Below are 12,458 nucleotides of genomic sequence, written 5' to 3' on the forward strand. Positions count from 1 at the left end.
ATGATGCTCACAGCACCTGGTATTCCCAAGCGGTCTCCCAATCAGGTACTAACCAGGCCGAACCATGCTTGGCTGCCGAGATCGGGCGAGATCGGGCCTTTTCAGGGTGGTATGGCCGTGAGCGGTACTGCACTAGCAGATGGACACCCATGAAATGTCGAAAAAGATGCAGGGTATGATGCTCACAGCACCTGGTATTCCCAAGCGGTCTCCCAATCAGGTACTAACCAGGCCGAACCGTGCTTGGCTTCCGAGATCGGACGAGACCGGGCCTTTTCAGGGTGGTATGGCCGTGAACGGTACTGCTCTTGCAGATGGACACCCATGAAATGTCGAAAAAGATGCGGGGTATGATGCTCACAGCACCTGGTATTCCCAAGCGGTCTCCCAATCAGGTACTAACCAGGCCGAACCATGCTTGGCTTCCTAGATCGGACGAGATCGGACGAGATCGGGCCTTTTGAAAATGAAAATCAGACATAGGCATTGTCGTCATCATTGACTTGACAAAAAGCCTAGTAGTCATCATACCCTCAGCAGCGTATGACGAAATTGTATAGTGCTTCTCCACAAGTTCGTCTTCCCAGGCCAGACACATTTATGACATTTATTTATGACATATTCATACTTGTTAGCTCTCCGCCTTGAGCGCCATTTTCCGGCGACTACAAGTTGCCTCACCGATGCCAACAAGAATAAGATGGATCACTTACCTCTGTCTTTATACTTACCCTCCCTCAGTCATCCTGTGGAAGGTAGATCTGCACCAAACAACCTTCCTGTTTCTTCAATTCGACTTGACTTAATTTCATAGTAGGGATATGTGTAGTCGTCACGTCACGTGTTGCTGCAGGTTCAGAGACCTGATGGCAGTTGGGAAGAAGCTGTCCTTGAGCCTGTTTGTCCGTGCTTTGTAGGACCTGTAGCGTCTGCCAGATGGAAGCAACTGGAACAGGCCGTGTCCAGGGTGGTATGGGTCTCCAACAATGGACCCGGCTCTTCTGAGGTATCGGGGGTTGGCAATGTCTTCTAGCGATGGCAGAGAGCAGCCGACGATCTTCTGGGCAGTGTTTATCACTCTCTGTATGGCTTTTTTGTCTGCTGTCGTGCTTCCGGTATACCACACTGTGATGCCGTAAGTCAGGATGCTCTCCACAGTGGCTCTGTAGAAGGTTGCCAGAAGCTTGGTGACCAACTTGTCCCTTCTCAGTACCCTGAGGAAGTGGAGTCGTTTCTGGGCCTTCTTCACTAACACTGTGGTGTTTGTGGACCAGGAGAGCCTATCCGTGACGTGGACTCCCAGGAATTTGAACGATTGGACCCTGTCTACACATACTCCGTTAATGAGGAGTGGGGCCAGGTCTGTGCTGCGCTTGCGAAAGTCCAAGATTATTTCTTTAGTCTTTGCGGTATTCGGTACTGCACTAGAAGATGGACACCCATGAAATGTCGAAAAAGATGCGGGGTATGATGCTCACAGCACCTGGTATTCCCAAGCGGTCTCCCAATTAGGTACTAACCAGGCCGATCCATGTTTGGCTTCCGAGATCGGACGAGATCGGACGTGATCGGGCCTTTTCAGGGTGGTATGCCCGTGAGCGGTACTGCACTAGCAGATGGACACCCATGAAATGTCGAATAAGATGCGGGGTATGATGCTCACAGCATCTGGTATTCCCAAGCGGTCTCCCAATCAGGTACTAACCAGGCCAAACCATGCTTGGCTTCCTAGATCGGTCAAGATCGGGCCTTTTCAGGGTGGTATGGCCGTGAGCGGTACTACTTTTGCAGATGGACACCCATGAAATGTCGAAAAAGATGCGGGGTATGATGCTCACAGCACCTGGTATTCCCAAGCGGTCTCCCAATCAGGTACTTACCAGGCCGAACCATGCTTGGCTTCCGAGATCAGAGGAGATTGGGCCTTTTCAGGGTGGTATGGCCGTGAGCGGTATTACTCTTGCAGATGGACACCCATGAAATGTCGAAAAAGATGCGGGGCAAGATGCTCACAGCACCTGGTAATCCCAAGCGGTCTCCCAATCAGGTACTAAACAGGCGGAACCCTGCTTGGCTGCCGAGATCGGACGAGATCGGGCGAGATCGGGCCTTATCAGGGTGGTATTGCCGTGAGCGGTACTGCTCTTGCAGATGGACACCCATGAAATGTCGAAAAAGGTGCGGGGTATGATGCTCACAGCACCTGGTATTCCCAAGCGGTCTCCCAATCAGGTACTAACCAGGCCGAACCATGCTTGGCTGCCGAGAACGGACGAGATCGGGCGAGATCGGGCCTTTTCAGGGTGGTATGGCCGTGAGCGGTACTGCACTAGCAGATGGACACCCATGAAATGTCGAAAAAGATGCGGGGTATGATGCTCACAGCACCTGGTATTCCCAAGCGGTCTCCCAATCAGGTACTAACCAGGCCGAACCATGCTTGGCTTCCTAGATCGGACGAGATCGGGCCTTTTCAGGGTGGTATGGCCGTGAGCGGTACTGCTTTTGCAGATGGACACCCATGAAATGTCGAAAAAGATGCGGGGTATGATGCTCACAGCACCTGGTATTCCCAAGCGGTCTCCCAATCAGGTACTAACCAGGCCGAACCATGCTTGGCTGCCGAGATCGGACGAGATCGGGCGAGATCGGGCCTTATCAGGGTGGTATGGCCGAGAGCGGTACTGCTCTTGCAGATGGACACCCATGAAATGTCGAAAAAGATGCGGGGTCTGATGCTCACAGCACCTGGTAATCCCAAGCGGTCTCCCAATCAGGTACTAAACAGGCCGAACAATGCTTGGCTTCCGAGATCGGGCGAGATCGGGCCTTTTCAGGGTGGTATGGCCGTGAGCGGTACTGCTTTTGCAGATGGACACCCATGAAATGTCGAAAAAGATGCGGGGTATGATGCTCACAGCACCTGGTATTCCCAAGCGGTCTCCCAACCAGGTACTAACCAGGCCCAACCATGCTTGGCTTCCAAGATCGGACGAGATCGGGCCTTTTCAGGGTGGTATGGCCGTGAGCGGTACTGCACTAGCAGATGGACACCCATGAAATGTCGAAAAAGATGCGGGGTATGATGCTCACAGCACCTGGTATTCCCAAGCGGTTTCCCAATCAGGTACTAACCAGGCCGAACCATGCTTGGCTTCCGAGATCGGACGAGATCAGGCCTTTTCAGGGTGGTATGGCCGTGAGCGGTACTGCTCTTGCAGATGGACACCCATGAGCTAAAGTATTAATTCGACCTTCTACACCTGCTACCCAAATCAATTGGGATTTGACATTATTCAAAGTCAGTTGGAATATTCAGGTTATAAAAGAGGGGGGAAAAGGCAGGAATATATACAGCTATGTTTTACTTTTGTGCATTTCAGGCCAAATTGGTATTTGTCTTTGAGTCAGCAATAATAACAAAGGAGTAAAGTCAGCTTGATTGCAGTAAGACTTTTTGCACTCTATACACTCAATTTTCACATGTTGTTTTACTTCTGGACGCTGCAAATGGACTGCACATCTGTTGCATCGTGTGTGTATGTGTATTACCGTACTTTGAATTTTGATTTAAACCTTTACAACCCAACTACCTCAGATCAAGCAATTATAATGTAAAGTAGTAGATGTTTAAAAAAAGCACCAAATGCAAAAAGATAACAAAATAACAATACTAAATAGTCAAATAAGCAACTCCATTATTCTTTTAGAGAAAATATCTCAGCGGGGTCAAGTCATTCAATTCAAATCGACTGGTAATCAGATTCAATTAAAGACTAACTGATTGGGTGCAATGTTGTAGTGGCAGCACAATTAAATGAATTCACTGAATTTAAATGGGATTTATAAGTGTTTTCACATTTTATACTGTAAAACAAAAAATCCCATAGGATTTATGGTTAAACACTGGAGCTACAGAATTTTACCAGAAATTACATTCAATTGGTATAGCACTTCAATAACCACCAATTTATTGGAACACTATTGTAGATTTTTCATTTCACTGAAACTAAAATTATATTGCTCCACCACCACATGCACACACCCCTTTTTTACTGTATAACTCTAGCAACCACAAGTATTTTATTTTTATTTTTTTAAGAAGAAAATGACTGACTATTCTTCTGTCTGTTCAGATATCACTACTTTTACATGATAAGAGAAGTAATTTTTAAAGAAGGCTCAGCAAAATACCCAGCATTCAATAGTACTGGCATGCTGGATCTTGCAAACTACACTCCTCAACTGCACGGAAAAAAAATAGAAAAAAACAGTCATACATTGTCTGCAGTACTTTCCACTCATTCGCTTACACTTTGTACTCCATCCTTTCTACACAAAAAGCATCATCCCGCTGTTACAGAGTAAAGAAGGTTGCACAGAGTCCTTTTCTTGCTGTTCTGTCTCTTTAGAACAGAAGGACACTTTGCGCTTCACAGAATGCAAGTCTACAAGTACTGCTGCTTAGATGTGGTTGAATGTTAGGCCCCTAAGAAATACATGTGAAGCAACAGCAATGCTTTACAAGGTGTCTATTGTTTATATAAATAAACATAAAACAGGTTACGAAAACATGCTGTAAAATCCAAATCATATTTTATCATAGTTTCACATGCTTAAACTAATAGTAATTGTTTAGTATAAATGATCGTCATGTGAAAGACATTGTTTAGTATTCTTTCATTCATTCATTCTCTCAACCGCTTATCCTCACAAGGGTCACGGGGGGTGCTAAGGCCTATCCCAGCTATCTACGGGCACCAGGCGGGGGACAAAAGAATGAACATAATTTAAAGTAATTGCTCTACAGTTGTACTGCATACCGGAGGTCATTTAATTCATTCAGATCAAGAACCTCAAATAACATATCGGCTGGTATTGTTGGAGATGGAAATCCAACTCATTTTATCTCTGAGGGCTAGCTGCGAATGCACTTGCATTATGTCAGTAAAATTCTAGAAATCATAGCGAAAGGGTTATTTTTCAAGAAAATCTGTTCCCGAAAGACCGACAAATTGTCTTTATTTGATGCTCTTGTCAGGAGAGGTTGGATTGCCTTTCCTGGCATGACGTCACGATAACTATCAGCTGTCACTAATTACGTGATTAGATTATTTTTGGCGTCACTGGACAAGGTCCAAGTGGACATGGGGAAGCTGGAGCACCTCTTTGAGTCCAGGGCCAAAGAGACGCCATGGGCCAAGAAAGCGCCAGAGAGCAAAAAGTCCGAGATCCTGGTTCTGGACTCCAAGCGGAGCACCGCCATCAACATCGGGATGACGGTCCTGCCCGCCGTTCACGTCATCAAGAGCGCCATCCTCAACTTTGACCACTTTGCCATCAACAAGGAGGGTGTGGAGAAGATCCTGAGCATGACGCCCACAGAGGAGGAGAAGCAGAAGATCCGCGAGGCTCGCTCGGCCAATCCCGACGTTCCCCTGGGGACGGCCGAGGAATTCCTCTCGGGCCTGGCTTCCGTCAGCGCCTTGACCCCCCGCCTGCAGCTGTGGTCTTTCAAACTCAACTATGAGGCACTCGAGCAGGAGATCGCCGAGCCCCTGTTTGACCTGAAGTTGGGCATGGAGCAGCTGGCCGGCAACCGGACCTTCAAGAAGATCCTGGCCACGCTGCTGGCCGTGGGGAACTTCCTCAACGGGTGTCCTCCTCACCAGAATCTTCAGGCTCCCTCCATGGTGAATCAATTCCTCTGGGCATAGGCATAAGATAACTTGGGCGCTCTCTGGTGGTTGTACGCACCTGGGCATCATGATGAAACGGTAAAGGCTTCCCAGGGCGACGTGCATAGCAGTGGTGGGGCGTATGAGTACGCTGCGGCTCTAACTCTTCTACCAGCTGTGGCTCATCTCTAGAAATGATGTGCCTGAGAGCCCCGCACCACGGTGTGTCCATTACAAAATTCCTAAACGATTCTGAGGGGTTTCTTATACATTCCAAGCAGTCCGGTGTCTTCGAGGTGGATGGTTTGCGTCGCCGAGTGCGTCGGCGCGAGCGTGGGTGGCGCTCCGCTGGGTCCATAATGGTTGGATCGTGCTGTTACGATTTCGCCGCGTAGTGCGACGCGATCGTAGGGTAAGTTGAACCCAGATGCAGAGTCGCCGAAGTAATTGGAAAGGTGAGGCATTTCTGTAGCTCTTGTTGGTTGATTTAATAAACGGGGTAACATAACTTAAACAACTTGGCTTGACCACTCATTACAAACGAACTGAACATGCGGCGTGGCGTCAATGGAAACAGCAATTACTACGAGGATTAACAGGAAACGAAACCAGAACTTAACCAGTCGATCCAACCGCGTCCACAGAAAATCATAATGCTTAAATACCAAAAATAATCTAATCACGTAATTAGTGACAGCTGATAGTTATCGTGACGTCATGCCAGGAAAGGCAATCCAACCACTCCTGACAGCTCTGAGTGATTTTGGATCCTTTGTTTCTCCCCCAAGTAATGAGGACATGTTCTTTTTAAGATAGCTCTCCATCTAAGTCCTACTATAGGTCCAGTCTTGGTAAAAGGTGCATGATGACAACTGATCTATCTGAAATCCAGAATTTGATCTGGATTTCAGATAGATCACCCATGAAATGTCGAAAAAGATGCGGGGTATGATGCTCACAGCACCTGGTATTCCCAAGCGGTCTCCCAATCAGGTACTAACCAGGCCGTACCATGCTTGGCTTCCGAGATCGAATGAGATCGGGCCTTTTCAGGGTGGTATGGCCGTGAGCGGTACTGCTTTTGCAGATGGACACCCATGAAATGTCGAAAAAGATGCGGGGTATGATGCTCACAGCACCTGGTATTCCCAAGCGGTCTCCCAATCAGGTACTAACCAGGCCGAACCATGCTTGGCTTCCGAGATCGGACGAGATCGGGCCTTTTCAGGGTGGTATGGCCGTGAACGGTACTGCACTAGCAGATGGACACCCATGAAATGTCGAAAAAGATGCGGGGTATGGTTCTCACAGCACCTGGTATTCCCAAGCGGTCTCCCAATCTGGTACTAAACAAGTCTAACCATGCTTGGCTTCCGAGATCGGGCGAGATCGGGCCTTTTCAGGGTGGTATGGCCGTAAGCGGTACTGCTCTTGCAGATGGACACCCATGAGCTAAAGTATTAATTCGACCTTCTACACCTGCTACCCAAATCAATTGGGATTTGACATTATTCAAAGTCAGTTGGAATATTCAGGTTATAAAAGAGGGGGGAAAAGGCAGGAATATATACAGCTATGTTTTACTTTTGTGCATTTCAGGCCAAATTGGTATTTGTCTTTGAGTCAGCAATAATAACAAAGGAGTAAAGTCAGCTTGATTGCAGTAAGACATTTTGCACTCTATACACTCAATTTTCACATGTTGTTTTACTTCTGGACGCTGCAAATGGACTGCACATCTGTTGCATCGTGTGTATATATGTGTATTACCGTACTTTGAATTTTGATTTAAACCTTTACAACCCAACTACCTCAGATCAAGCAATTATAATGTAAAGTAGTAGATGTTTAAAAAAAGCACCAAATGCAAAAAGATAACAAAATAACAATACTAAATAGTCAAATAAGCAACTCCATTATTCTTTTAGAGAAAATATCTCAGCGGGGTCAAGTCATTCAATTCAAATCGACTGGTAATCAGATTCAATTAAAGACTAACTGATTGGGTGCAATGTTGTAGTGGCAGCACAACTAAATGAATTCACTGAATTTAAATGGGATTTATAAGTGTTTTCACATTTTATACTGTAAAACAAAAAATCACATAGGATTTATGGTTAAACACTGGAGCTACAGAATTTTACCAGAAATTGCATTCAATTGGTATAGCACTTCAATAACCACCAATTTATTGGAACACTATTGTAGATTTTTCATTTCACTGAAACTAAAATTATATTGCTCCACCACCACATGCACACACCCCTTTTTTACTGTATAACTCTAGCAACCACAAGTATTTTATTTTTATTTTTTTAAGAAGAAAATGACTGACTATTCTTCTGTCTGTTCAGATATCACTACTTTTACATGATAAGAGAAGTAATTTTTAAAGAAGGCTCAGCAAAATACCCAGCATTCAATAGTACTGGCATGCTGGATCTTGCAAACTACACTCCTCAACTGCACGGAAAAAAAATAGAAAAAAACAGTCATACATTGTCTGCAGTACTTTCCACTCATTCGCTTACACTTTGTACTCCATCCTTTCTACACAAAAAGCATCATCCCGCTGTTACAGAGTAAAGAAGGTTGCACAGAGTCCTTTTCTTGCTGTTCTGTCTCTTTAGAACAGAAGGACACTTTGCGCTTCACAGAATGCAAGTCTACAAGTACTGCTGCTTAGATGTGGTTGAATGTTAGGCCCCTAAGAAATACATGTGAAGCAACAGCAATGCTTTACAAGGTGTCTATTGTTTATATAAATAAACATAAAACAGGTTACGAAAACATGCTGTAAAATCCAAATCATATTTTATCATAGTTTCACATGCTTAAACTAATAGTAATTGTTTAGTATAAATGATCGTCATGTGAAAGACATTGTTTAGTATTCTTTCATTCATTCATTCTCTCAACCGCTTATCCTCACAAGGGTCACGGGGGGTGCTAAGGCCTATCCCAGCTATCTACGGGCACCAGGCGGGGGACAAAAGAATGAACATAATTTAAAGTAATTGCTCTACAGTTGTACTGCATACCGGAGGTCATTTAATTCATTCAGATCAAGAACCTCAAATAACATATCGGCTGGTATTGTTGGAGATGGAAATCCAACTCATTTTATCTCTGAGGGCTAGCTGCGAATGCACTTGCATTATGTCAGTAAAATTCTAGAAATCATAGCGAAAGGGTTATTTTTCAAGAAAATCTGTTCCCGAAAGACCGACAAATTGTCTTTATTTGATGCTCTTGTCAGGAGAGGTTGGATTGCCTTTCCTGGCATGACGTCACGATAACTATCAGCTGTCACTAATTACGTGATTAGATTATTTTTGGCGTCACTGGACAAGGTCCAAGTGGACATGGGGAAGCTGGAGCACCTCTTTGAGTCCAGGGCCAACGAGACGCCATGGGCCAAGAAAGCGCCAGAGAGCAAAAAGTCCGAGATCCTGGTTCTGGACTCCAAGCGGAGCACCGCCATCAACATCGGGATGACGGTCCTGCCCGCCGTTCACGTCATCAAGAGCGCCATCCTCAACTTTGACGACTTTGCCATCAACAAGGAGGGTGTGGAGAAGATCCTGAGCATGACGCCCACAGAGGAGGAGAAGCAGAAGATCCGCGAGGCTCGCTCGGCCAATCCCGACGTTCCCCTGGGGACGGCCGAGGAATTCCTCTCGGGCCTGGCTTCCGTCAGCGCCTTGACCCCCCGCCTGCAGCTGTGGTCTTTCAAACTCAACTATGAGGCACTCGAGCAGGAGATCGCCGAGCCCCTGTTTGACCTGAAGTTGGGCATGGAGCAGCTGGCCGGCAACCGGACCTTCAAGAAGATCCTGGCCACGCTGCTGGCCGTGGGGAACTTCCTCAACGGGTGTCCTCCTCACCAGAATCTTCAGGCTCCCTCCATGGTGAATCAATTCCTCTGGGCATAGGCATAAGATAACTTGGGCGCTCTCTGGTGGTTGTACGCACCTGGGCATCATGATGAAACGGTAAAGGCTTCCCAGGGCGACGTGCATAGCAGTGGTGGGGCGTATGAGTACGCTGCGGCTCTAACTCTTCTACCAGCTGTGGCTCTAACTCTTCTACCAGCTGTGGCTCATCTCTAGAAATGATGTGCCTGAGAGCCCCGCACCACGGTGTGTCCATTACAAAATTCCTAAACGATTCTGAGGGGTTTCTTATACATTCCAAGCAGTCCGGTGTCTTCGAGGTGGATGGTTTGCGTCGCCGAGTGCGTCGGCGCGAGCGTGGGTGGCGCTCCGCTGGGTCCATAATGGTTGGATCGTGCTGTTACGATTTCGCCGCGTAGTGCGACGCGATCGTAGGGTAAGTTGAACCCAGATGCAGAGTCGCCGAAGTAATTGGAAAGGTGAGGCAGATCTGTAGCTCTTGTTGGTTGATTTAATAAACGGGGTAACATAACTTAAACAACTTGGCTTGACCACTCATTACAAACGAACTGAACATGCGGCGTGGCGTCAATGGAAACAGCAATTACTACGAGGATTAACAGGAAACGATACCAGAACTTAACCAGTCGATCCAACCGCGTCCACAGAAAATCATAATGCTTAAATACCAAAAATAATCTAATCACGTAATTAGTGACAGCTGATAGTTATCGTGACGTCATGCCAGGAAAGGCAATCCAACCACTCCTGACAGCTCTGAGTGATTTTGGATCCTTTGTTTCTCCCCCAAGTAATGAGGACATGTTCTTTTTAAGATAGCTCTCCATCTAAGTCCTACTATAGGTCCAGTCTTGGTAAAAGGTGCATGATGACAACTGATCTATCTGAAATCCAGAATTTGATCTGGATTTCAGATAGATCACCCATGAAATGTCGAAAAAGATGCGGGGTATGATGCTCACAGCACCTGGTATTCCCAAGCGGTCTCCCAATCAGGTACTAACCAGGCCATACCATGCTTGGCTTCCGAGATCGAACGAGATCGGGCCTTTTCAGGGTGGTATGGCCGTGAGCGGTACTGCTCCAGCAGATGGACACCCATGAAATGTCGAAAAAGATGCGGGGTATGATGCTCACTGCACCTGGTATTCCCAAGCGGTCTCCCAATCAGGTACTAACCAGGCCGAACCATGCTTGGCTTCCGAGATCGGACGAGATCGGGCCTTTTCAGGGTGGTATGGCCGTGAGCGATATTGCTTTTGCAGATGGACACCCATGAAATGTCGAAAAAGATGCGGGGTATGCTGCTCACAGCACCTGGTATTCCCAAGCGGTCTCCCAATCAGGTACTAAACAGGCCGAACCATGCTTGGCTTCCGAGATCGGAGGAGATCGGGCCTTTTCAGGGTGGTATGGCCGTGAGCGGTGCTGCTCTTGCAGATGGACACCCATGAAATGTCGAAAAAGATGCGGGGTATGATGCTCACAGCACCTGGTATTCCCAAGCGGTCTCCCAATCAGGTACTAACCAGGCCGAACCATGCTTGGCTTCCGAGATCGGACGAGATCGGGCCTTTTCAGGGTGGTATGGCCGTGAACGGTACTGCACTAGCAGATGGACACCCATGAAATGTCGAAAAAGATGCGGGGCATGGTTCTCACAGCACCTGGTATTCCCAAGCGGTCTCCCAATCTGGTACTAAACAAGTCTAACCATGCTTGGCTTCCGAGATCGGGCGAGATCGGGCCTTTTCAGGGTGGTATGGCCGTGAGCGGTACTGCTTTTGCAGATGGACACCCATGAAATGTCGAAAAAGATGCGGGGTATGATGCTCACAGCACCTGGTATTCCCAAGCGGTCTCCCAACCAGGTACTAACCAGGCCCAACCATGCTTGGCTTCCAAGATCGGACGAGATCGGGCCTTTTCAGGGTGGTATGGCCGTGAGCGGAACTGCTCTTGCAGATGGACACCCATGAGCTAAAGTATTAATTCGACCTTCTACACCTGCTACCCAAATCAATTGGGATTTGACATTATTCAAAGTCAGTTGGAATATTCAGGTTATAAAAGAGGGGGGAAAAGGCAGGAATATATACAGCTATGTTTTACTTTTGTGCATTTCAGGCCAAATTGGTATTTGTCTTTGAGTCAGCAATAATAACAAAGGAGTAAAGTCAGCTTGATTGCAGTAAGACTTTTTGCACTCTATACACTCAATTTTCACATGTTGTTTTACTTCTGGACGCTGCAAATGGACTGCACATCTGTTGCATCGTGTGTGTATGTGTATTACCGTACTTTGAATTTTGATTTAAACCTTTACAACCCAACTACCTCAGATCAAGCAATTATAATGTAAAGTAGTAGATGTTTAAAAAAAGCACCAAATGCAAAAAGATAACAAAATAACAATACTAAATAGTCAAATAAGCAACTCCATTATTCTTTTAGAGAAAATATCTCAGCGGGGTCAAGTCATTCAATTCAAATCGACTGGTAATCAGATTCAATTAAAGACTAACTGATTGGGTGCAATGTTGTAGTGGCAGCACAACTAAATGAATTCACTGAATTTAAATGGGATTTATAAGTGTTTTCACATTTTATACTGTAAAACAAAAAATCACATAGGATTTATGGTTAAACACTGGAGCTACAGAATTTTACCAGAAATTACATTCAATTGGTATAGCACTTCAATAACCACCAATTTATTGGAACACTATTGTAGATTTTTCATTTCACTGAAACTAAAATTATATTGCTCCACCACCACATGCACACACCCCTTTTTTACTGTATAACTCTAGCAACCACAAGTATTTTATTTTTATTTTTTTAAGAAGAAAATGACTGACTA

The 12,458-nt window shown here is 46.1% G+C and overlaps 2 non-coding genes and 18 pseudogenes across 2 annotated transcripts; all 20 read right to left on the minus strand.

Moving 5' to 3' along the window:
- Positions 1-4: 4 nt before the first annotated feature.
- Positions 5-123, minus strand: LOC144189711 (5S ribosomal RNA; annotated as a pseudogene).
- Positions 124-179: 56 nt separating this feature from the next.
- Positions 180-298, minus strand: LOC144189033 (5S ribosomal RNA; annotated as a pseudogene).
- A 1,173-nt stretch (positions 299-1,471) lies between these two features.
- On the minus strand, positions 1,472-1,600 carry LOC144186445 (5S ribosomal RNA; annotated as a pseudogene).
- A 56-nt stretch (positions 1,601-1,656) lies between these two features.
- Positions 1,657-1,775, minus strand: LOC144186630 (5S ribosomal RNA; annotated as a pseudogene).
- A 56-nt stretch (positions 1,776-1,831) lies between these two features.
- Positions 1,832-1,950, minus strand: LOC144182009 (5S ribosomal RNA; annotated as a pseudogene).
- A 241-nt stretch (positions 1,951-2,191) lies between these two features.
- Positions 2,192-2,320, minus strand: LOC144184348 (5S ribosomal RNA; annotated as a pseudogene).
- Positions 2,321-2,376: 56 nt separating this feature from the next.
- Positions 2,377-2,495, minus strand: LOC144190193 (5S ribosomal RNA; annotated as a pseudogene).
- Positions 2,496-2,551: 56 nt separating this feature from the next.
- Positions 2,552-2,680, minus strand: LOC144184693 (5S ribosomal RNA; annotated as a pseudogene).
- Positions 2,681-2,736: 56 nt separating this feature from the next.
- LOC144185785 (5S ribosomal RNA) lies at positions 2,737-2,855 on the minus strand (annotated as a pseudogene).
- A 56-nt stretch (positions 2,856-2,911) lies between these two features.
- On the minus strand, positions 2,912-3,030 carry LOC144183642 (5S ribosomal RNA). The gene has a single exon (XR_013324758.1). It is a non-coding gene; the product is annotated as a 5S ribosomal RNA (ribosomal RNA).
- Positions 3,031-3,086: 56 nt separating this feature from the next.
- LOC144189113 (5S ribosomal RNA) lies at positions 3,087-3,205 on the minus strand (annotated as a pseudogene).
- A 3,425-nt stretch (positions 3,206-6,630) lies between these two features.
- Positions 6,631-6,749, minus strand: LOC144181772 (5S ribosomal RNA; annotated as a pseudogene).
- A 56-nt stretch (positions 6,750-6,805) lies between these two features.
- Positions 6,806-6,924, minus strand: LOC144185090 (5S ribosomal RNA; annotated as a pseudogene).
- Positions 6,925-6,980: 56 nt separating this feature from the next.
- LOC144184360 (5S ribosomal RNA) lies at positions 6,981-7,099 on the minus strand (annotated as a pseudogene).
- A 3,451-nt stretch (positions 7,100-10,550) lies between these two features.
- LOC144181956 (5S ribosomal RNA) lies at positions 10,551-10,669 on the minus strand (annotated as a pseudogene).
- A 56-nt stretch (positions 10,670-10,725) lies between these two features.
- On the minus strand, positions 10,726-10,844 carry LOC144188995 (5S ribosomal RNA; annotated as a pseudogene).
- Positions 10,845-10,900: 56 nt separating this feature from the next.
- LOC144189296 (5S ribosomal RNA) lies at positions 10,901-11,019 on the minus strand (annotated as a pseudogene).
- Positions 11,020-11,075: 56 nt separating this feature from the next.
- Positions 11,076-11,194, minus strand: LOC144185101 (5S ribosomal RNA; annotated as a pseudogene).
- A 56-nt stretch (positions 11,195-11,250) lies between these two features.
- Positions 11,251-11,369, minus strand: LOC144183485 (5S ribosomal RNA; annotated as a pseudogene).
- Positions 11,370-11,425: 56 nt separating this feature from the next.
- Positions 11,426-11,544, minus strand: LOC144183757 (5S ribosomal RNA). The gene has a single exon (XR_013324760.1). It is a non-coding gene; the product is annotated as a 5S ribosomal RNA (ribosomal RNA).
- Positions 11,545-12,458: the final 914 nt, after the last annotated feature.

The sequence above is a fragment of the Stigmatopora nigra genome, unplaced genomic scaffold (assembly GCF_051989575.1).
Source record: "Stigmatopora nigra isolate UIUO_SnigA unplaced genomic scaffold, RoL_Snig_1.1 HiC_scaffold_24, whole genome shotgun sequence".
NCBI classification, from domain to species: domain Eukaryota; kingdom Metazoa; phylum Chordata; class Actinopteri; order Syngnathiformes; family Syngnathidae; genus Stigmatopora; species Stigmatopora nigra.